An 8,949-nucleotide genomic window follows, 5' to 3' on the forward strand; every position below is an offset into this window, starting at 1 on the left:
AAATGAAGAATTGGATTGTAGGATCTCTAGGGATTTCTTCTGGCTCTGAAAGCCTGAAATTCAGATCAGCAGTCTATGTCCCAACATGGGGAAGATTGAATGTCAAGGTCATGTTCTTATTTGTCTTAAGATCTGAGTTAAGCCTTATCTCTGAAGTAGAAGGTAGCAGGGATGTAGTGGCTGACTTATCAACAGTGAGATTTAAACATTTTTCCTTATTACAAACCACAAGCCGGTCAATGAGGCAATGTCTATGTATATGTAGCGAAGAATGGAAACCCCTGAGCTGGGAACCCCAATCCTGTGCAGTGTATGCTTTTTGGACCTCCAGTTAAAAAGAAAGCAGAAAAACTCATATCCTCCAGTAGAGGGAGCCAGATTTAAACATTGACCGGACCACAGTTTATTCCATGGCACTGTTTACTGGATCTAGAAAGAGAAAACTTATATTCTGATACGGAATCCTTATTTCTGAGTCTTACATAAGTAAAAACTCTTTATGAGACCAACACTAATTCTCCAAAAGCTTTTTCTCAGTAAGAGATATTTTTCTTTATCCTTCTCTATTCATTTCATCAGAAGTGGTAGCAGTTTTATTAAATTTTTTAGCCTATGGGTATCTGAGTCAAATTCAAATAAAACATACAGATCTCTGAAGGTGTTACTACAGCTTAGTTATTCTTAAAGTGGGGATATTTTTATTAGTTCTTCATTGTGCACTGCTTACAGGTCAAGAGAAAAGTCCATTAAGAATAGCATTTTGATTGAGACCAACCGAGGCAAGATGGCGGAACCCCATCTCTATGAAAAGTACAAAATTATGCCTGGGCGAGGTGGCTCACGCCTGTAATCCCAGCACTTTGAGAGGCTGAGGCAGGCAAATCACCTGAGGTCAGGAGTTCGAGACCAGCTTGGCAAACATTGTGAAACCCCCATCTCCACTAGAATACAAAAATTAGCCGGGCATGGTGGTGCATGCCTGTGGTCCCAGCTACTAGGGAGGTTTAGGTGGAGGATCACTTGAGCCCAGGAGGCAGAGGTTACAGTGAGCCAATATCACACCCCTGCAATCCAGCCTGGGCAATGAGCAAGATCTCTGTCTTTAAAAAAAAAAAGCATTTCGTGTTGATTATGAGAGAGAGAAAACAGCTTATGCACTGTAGGCTTCATTCCCTTGTATAGGGAAGTTTATACACTTTTAAATAATGAGGACTCATCTCTTGGGAACTCTTGTGAGTTGAATTGTGTCCCCTGTGTCCCCTCTAAAAGTCATATGTTGAAGTCCTAACCCCCAATGCCTTGAAATGTGACCTTATTTGGAAATAGGGTCTTGGAGATATAACTAGGTAACGACAAGTTCATACGAAGTGGGGAGGGGATCCCTAATCCAATGTGACTTTTGTCCATACAACAAGGGGGAATTTGGACATGGACACGCGCACAGGGAGAATGCCATGTGAAGAGGAAGGCAGAGATCAGGGTGATGCCACACACCACCAAAAGCTCAAGAGAGGCATGGAACAGAGTCAACAGAGTCTTCCTCACACCATCAGCAAAAAAACCTGCTGACAACTGGATCTCCAACTTCTGGCCTCCAGAACTGTGAGACAAATTTCTGTTAAGTCGCTTGGTTTGTGTCACTTTGTTATAGTAGCCATAGCATACTAAACCAGGAAGTTATTTCATTCTCTTGTAGTGTTTAGAATAAGTGTATTCTTTCTAAATGTCATTTCCAGTTTCTTTTCATTTTAATGCTTTTAAACAAAAAAACCTTTTAGTATTTCAAAGAAATATAAAGGCATTGTAGAAGCTAGAAAATGCAGGTAAACAAGAATAAGAAAATTAAAATATCATGTTCCCACAAACCAGACAGTAGCCCTTTAAAAGCTTATTACACATCCTTTCAGGTCTTTATACGTTTATAAGCAAAAATGATATTTTTGTCAAAATTCTATTGCATATAATGTTTTACATTCTGCTTTACTCACTGATGAGCTACATCTTTCCACATCAATAAATTTTCATTTTTCTCATACCTAGTCCATAGTCTAATAACTTCAATAGTCACAGAATTCTTTTACAATTGCTTTGCCAAACGACAATGTGATCCAGGCTTCCTCTTCTAATCTAGCAGAATTCCTTTTTGTCCTTCTAAACCTTACTGACTTGTTAAATAAACTGGCCAATTGTCCTACAAAATGTCCCATCTTCTCAATCTGTCTAGCTGTTGCCTTGTGGTACCATTTAGTTTACTGTTATATCCTTAGTATTTCCTATAAACTAGAAGAACAGCTTAAGGTATTCAAGTTAAACATTTAGCTAGACTACGTCATACGTGATATTACATAATCTCACATCAAACGTTTTCAAGTGGTAGTCTGGTAAAATCCTCAAAATAGACTGTTGTTAATTAGAATGTAATATATTTACATATTATGTAAATTCATTTTCTCTAAGGCAGGAAGTAGTGAAAAATGTTTTCTGAATATGATCATATCTCATGCAATAGCAATCTTCCATTAATTTGCTTTCCACAAGGGAAGATGTGAAGTATGTATTCCTAAACACAAATCAAAGTCACCTATTGAAGTTTTCTAAGAATTTTCAGACTTCCTTGACCTCATCCATTTTAGTAACTTTCAATTCAGTCTACTTCAGCAATACATCATTCATTTATTCATTCACTGATCAACTATTTATTGAGCATCTACCACATATCATACTCTATCCTACCTACTGGGGATACGCAAGCAGAATGCTCATGTCCTCATGGAATTTATATGCCCCATTCTATTTATAAGTCAGAACTGGCCCAGCCTGAAATCTTAAACTTGGTTTACATGCTGTCTCATCACAGGCTCACATCCTCTTGGTTTTCTCACTTCCTCACTTCTCTGAATCTCATAATTCCACCTCACTAGGACCTACAGTCCCTTGGCCACTCTACATACCCAGAGTTGACCAGGCTTTCCTTCTTATGGAGTTGGACCCATGGATGGTGAAGCACTTGAGCTACCCTCTGACAGCTCCAACTCTTCAGCACTTTATTCTACACAGCCTTGTCCACAATGATCTTCTCACTACACTTACTCCTCATTAGTAAACTCAGACCTCCCTATGTATCTACCAAGAGAACTCTCATAGCTCCAAATCATCCTACTGGGCTTCATTCCCATTATGTCCAACTACCTGCTAGATGTCCCCACCTGGATGTTCCAAAGTTAACATATTCCAAATGGAACTCTTCTTCCTTCCCATCTCCAATTTTCCTTCAGTGTTCTTTATCATTATTCATGGTACCATTGATGTAATCACAAGCACCCACCGGGCCCCTCCCTATCTAATTAGTCACTGAGACCTGCCCAGTCTTAGGCTCAAACATCTGTCTGCTGCTCTATCTATGCTGCCGCCATCTCTCTCACGCTTTTATGGTAGCGTCCTTGCTGTTCTTCCTACTTCCAGCCCTCTTCCCTTCAAGTATTCCTCTACACCACCTTTGAGTTAACTTTCTAATCATAGTTCTGTCATGTTACTCAACTTCTTAAAGCTCATTACCTCCTGCATAAGTCTTTCTGTTTTTCTTCACAGCCTTTCACAATCTGGCTCTTGCCTTCATCTGTGACCTCAGCTCCCCCTACTACTTGCCACTCTCCCAAACTTCAGGAACTTTCCAAAATGTACCCTGCCTCTGCAACCTTTCTCTAGCCATGACCTCTGTCTGCAATTCCCTCCTCATCCCTTCTTGTCCCCCTGTACCCACACCCACTTCCCTTTTGCCTAATATGTACTCTGTTTTTCATGTATTAACTCCAGTGTTTAACTCCGGTGTCCTTCTTTACTGAGAAGGCTTCTCTGATTTTCCCCAGGAAACTGAAGCACATTTCTAGAATCCCCCTGCATCTGCACACATATGCATTGTAACAATATACCATATTACAGTTTTCGGTTTGTTGGTCTGTTTCCCATATAATCTGTTGTTTTAGAGACAGGCCAATCCTTTCCTGGTGCCAGTCCTGGGTGTTTAATAAATACTTGTGTAATGAGGGAATAAATAAACGGACAACATACTTTTCTAGTAGCAACACAGCACTGCGAGGTCCTCAACTGTGAAAAGTGTTTACTATCCAAAACCCATTTGCAGACCATATTTAAATACATGTCAAAAAGCACATTTGTTTTCTTTTTTGTTGTTGTTGAGGCAATCTCACTCTGTCACCCAGGCTAGAGTGCAGAGGCACAATCTTGGCTCACTGCAAGCTCTGCCTCCTGTGTTCACACCATTCTCCTGCCTCAGCCTCCCTAGTACCTGGGACTTCAGGCGCCCACCACCACGCCTGGCTTTTTTTTTTTTTTTTTTTTGTATTTTTAGTATAGACAGTGTTTCACCATGTTAGCCAGGATGGTCTCGATCTCCTGACCTCGTGATCTGCCTGCCTCGGCCTCCCAAAGTGCTGGGATTATAGGTGTGAGCCACTGCGCCCGGACAAAAAGCACATTTGTTTTCTTTAATAAACTATCTTTTCAAAGTATAATACACATATGGAAAAGTGAACAAATCATGAGCTTACAGTCCAATAAATTTTTACAAAATGAACATAGAGTGGTAACTACCACCTAGTCCAAGAAAAAGAGCAGTGTATCTCCCTGAAGCAGCCCTAGTGGCTCTCCCAGTCATACCTTCCAAAGATAATCATCATTTCAAACTCTAACATTCTAGATGAGTTTCACCTTAATCATATGCCTTGAACTTTTTTTTTTTTTTTTTTTTTTGAGATGAAGTTTCACTCTGTCGCCCAGGCTGGAGTGCAGTGGCGAGATCCCAGCTCATTGCAACCTCTGCCCCCCGCCGGGTTCAAGCGATTCTCCTGCCTCAGTTTCCTGAACAGCTGGGGTTACAGGCACCTGCCACCATGCCCGGCTAATTTTTTTTGTATTTTTAGTAGAGATGGGGTTTCACCATGTTGGCCAGGATGGTCTTAAGCTCCTGACCTCGTGATCTGCCTACCTCAGCCTCCCAAAGTGCTGGGATTACAGGTGTGAGCCACTGTGCCCTGCTTTGAACTTTTAATAAATGAAATCACATAGTATTTTTTGCACCTGTGGACTCCAACTACCGCTTGACTTTTGTTTCCTACCAGATTTTTTTTAGAACTGTTAATGTTACTGAATTTATATAGATGTATATCCACCATGTAAAAAAACAAGATATTTCATGCAAGTAGATTAATTTATGGAAAAACAAGTTTCACATCACAAGGTTGGGCTATCAATATCAGATATCACATCTCTGTAACAATTTCTCAGCCAAATCTTCAGGTACCAGCATTTATCACAAACATTTTTTAATGTTTAAATAAGCTTTCAATTTTAGAATGGTTTGAGATTTCCTCAACAGTTGTGAAGATAGTACAGAATTTCCATATACCCCTCACCCAGTTTTCCCTAGGTATTAGTCAGTTCTTGAATTGCTCTTAAGAGATGCCTAAGACTGGGTAATTTACAAAGAAAAGAAGTTTAATTAGCTCACGGTTCTGCAGGCTGCACAGGAAGCTTGGTGGCATCTGCCTGGCTTCTGGGGAGGCCTCAGGAAACTTACAATCGTAGCAGAAGGCAAAAGGCGAGCTGGCACCTCACATGACTGGAGCAGGAGGCAGAAGGGGTGGGGAGACGCTACACACTCTTAAACAACCAGATCTCGTGAGAACTCACTCACTCAGCATTGAGAGGGAAGACAACCTGCTTATTCTCTACTCAGAAAAACTCCTTCCCCTACCCTAGGACTTCAAATAAGGTAAGCCCGTCTTCAGAGAAACCCAGGATTCTTTAATATGCCATCTGCTTGGCTATCTCATAAGTTTCTCCACCTGATTTCTCTGAAGTGCGAGGCATTAAATCTGCCTCCACACTCACTTCATTTTCTTTGATTGTCTTACTGTGTTTTTCACCTATTCATTTCCTTGAGTTTTTTTCTCTTCCTTCACAGCCACTTTCTTGCAGTTATTCAATAAAAACCAGAAATGCCAACAGCTTCATTTTCTACCTTCCTGCTTTATAAAAGAACTTTATGTACACTCTGCTGGACTTTAAACGATGTATAGAAAGAGGCATCTTAAAAAGAAATACTTTTTACTTTTTGGTTTCCCCATTTTCTTCAGTTGGCTTCAATAGAAAAATGTTTCAGATTTCAATATTTGCTTGGGTTTTTAGAAATATTTCTTTGAGATACTTTAAATTTTAAAAAGCCACTATATATGCTGTGCAGTTTTTTTTTTAAGTCATGACTAAGGTCTTTTCTGTGATCAATTCTTGGGTTTCATAAAAACAGCCTAGTCACCTTGTTAATGATCAGTGTCATATCAACTATCTTGTCAATGTACTGCCTGAATTAAATCTATTGGGAGTTTGAATAAATTTTTAATAAAAATGTTAATCAAATGCATCCAAAGAATACAATATTGAAAAATACTTTCACTTTAATTCATTCTTTATCTCTCCTCATTTTCCAATTACAATGTAAATTTCTCCTCTTCCAAATCGCTCTAACTTTGCTTCAGGTGATCCCATTCTATTTGTTTTCCTATTTAGTGATTCCACCTACTTCTATAGACTTAAATTAAGTTTAATTACATTTATGTTACATTACATAAAAACGCAAATTTTTCCTGATAGCTCTTGAGATTAAGAACCTATTGCATAGAATCTTATATTCTCATAAATGAACACTTATTAGGCACCTATGTGAATCCAACACATTAATTATTATGGTAAAAGGTCTCTTATAAAGACTTTAGCCTACTCTTACCCTATAGAATAAAATAATTATAACCTACAAATACTCAATTCTGTCTACATTAAAATGATAGATGAAACTATAGACCATAAGTTCTATTGGTACTTAATGAAAGCCTTACAGGAAAATGTAACATAAGTAGCTCTGAGAATTTAAAGTAGAGAGAGTTAGCCATTCCTCTTTGTTAGAAAGATAAGGAAGAGAGTATAGAATATGTACATGCCAATCACAATAACTCTTAAGATAAATTTATACTTTATTTCATCATCATGAAGTTGGGGTTCTGTCTAAATCTATTTACTGAAAGAGGTATTTAGAATTTTTTTTCTTATCAGTAGAACTGGGATTTTATAAAATCTACTTTACCTGTGTATGCGGTACTTAGTAGCCACTCAACAAATATTTATTTTGTCCTTCATCCTTATTTAGAAATTGCTTAATGTTTTCCCTAATGTTTTCCATGAAATACTAATATCTTGGGATATATTTATAGATATCTCCTGCAAGAAGAAATGATTCTTTGATGAAATAAGCCTGGGAAATGCTGGATTAAATAGAGTTTAACTGCTTTCTGTTCTACAGAATTTCTCAGGGTCTTTAATATTTAAATATGCAGGGTTTGTTCTGATAGGTGCTCTGGTTGATCAGCAATCATTACTTTAAGGAGGATTTTAGTCAGTTTCATGGATACTCCGACAAACTCAGGTTTTCCATACAGAACACAACACTTTCTTAGGCCAATTTTGCCAACTCCTCCAATTTCACAAGATTACCATTGAAGCCCTTAGTAGGACAAACATGCTAAATATGAGAATATTTTTAAACAAGGTCATTCCAATCATACAGATTGGATTTTTGTCAATTACCCAAGCATTCACTCATGTTAATATATGATTATGACAAACATATTGATACCAACCCTTCAGCATTTCTGAGTGCTCACTGTGTAGTAGACATTGGTAACCCCCAGATGAGCAGATACAGTCTCCACTCTTCAAGAACTCATGTTTTGTGAAACTGCCATTTGACAAACTGGTTTCAATCGAAACAATGATAAATAATAAATATTGGCAAGGATATGGAAAAATTGTAACCTTCATACATTGCTGGTAGAAATGTAAAATGGTGCAGCTACTTTAGAAAATAGTTTGGTAGTTCCTCAAAAGGTTAAACAGACTTACCATATGACACAGCAATTCTACTCCTATGTATTAGTCAGGGTTCCCTGGACTGATAGAACTAATAGGATAGATGTACGATAGATGTATATATAAAAGGGAGTTTATTAAGGAGAATTGACTCACATAATCACAAGGTGACAAGGTGAAAGTCCCATCATAGGCGGTCTGCAAGCTGAGGAGCAAGGAAGTCAGTCTGAATCGCAAACCCTCAAAAGTAGGGAAGCCAACAGTGCAGCCTTCAGTCTGTGATCAAAGGTCCAAGAATCCCAAAGCTGAAGGACTTGGAGTCTGATATTTGAGGACAGGAAACATCCAGTATGGGAGAAAGATGTAGACCAGAAGACTAAGCCAGCCTGGTCTTTCCACGTTCCTCTGCCTTTTATCCTGGCTGCAATGATAGCTGATTAGATGGTGCCCACCCAGATTGAGGGTGAGTATGTCTCTCCCAGTCCACTGACTCGAATGTTAATCTCCTTTGGCAGCACCCTCACAGACACACCCAGGAACAATACTTTGCAACCTTCAATTCAATCAAGTTGACACTCAATATTAACCATCACAACGTCCAAGAGAGATGCCTGCAAAAACTCATACATGAATGTTCATAGGTGGAAAAAGCCCAAATGTCCATCAACTAATGAATGGATAAATTGTGGTATATCTAGACAATGGAATATTATTCATCCAAAAAGGAATGAAGTGCTGATACATGTTACAACATGGATGAACCTTGAAAACCCTATAGAAAGTGAAAGAAACCAGTCACAAAAGACCACATATTATAAGATTCTACTTACAGAAAAAATCTAAAAGAGGTAAATCTGCAGAGGCAGAAAGTAGTTTCTTGGTTGCTTAGGACTGTGGGAATTGGGAGGGAATGCGGAATGACCACCAATGGATATGGGTTTCTTTCAGGTGTGATAAAAATGTTCTAAAATTGATTGTGGTGATAATAGCAGAATTCTGTGAATATACTAA

This window comes from Trachypithecus francoisi, unplaced genomic scaffold, assembly GCF_009764315.1.
Source record: "Trachypithecus francoisi isolate TF-2019V2 unplaced genomic scaffold, Tfra_2.0 Lachesis_group16, whole genome shotgun sequence".
NCBI classification, from domain to species: domain Eukaryota; kingdom Metazoa; phylum Chordata; class Mammalia; order Primates; family Cercopithecidae; genus Trachypithecus; species Trachypithecus francoisi.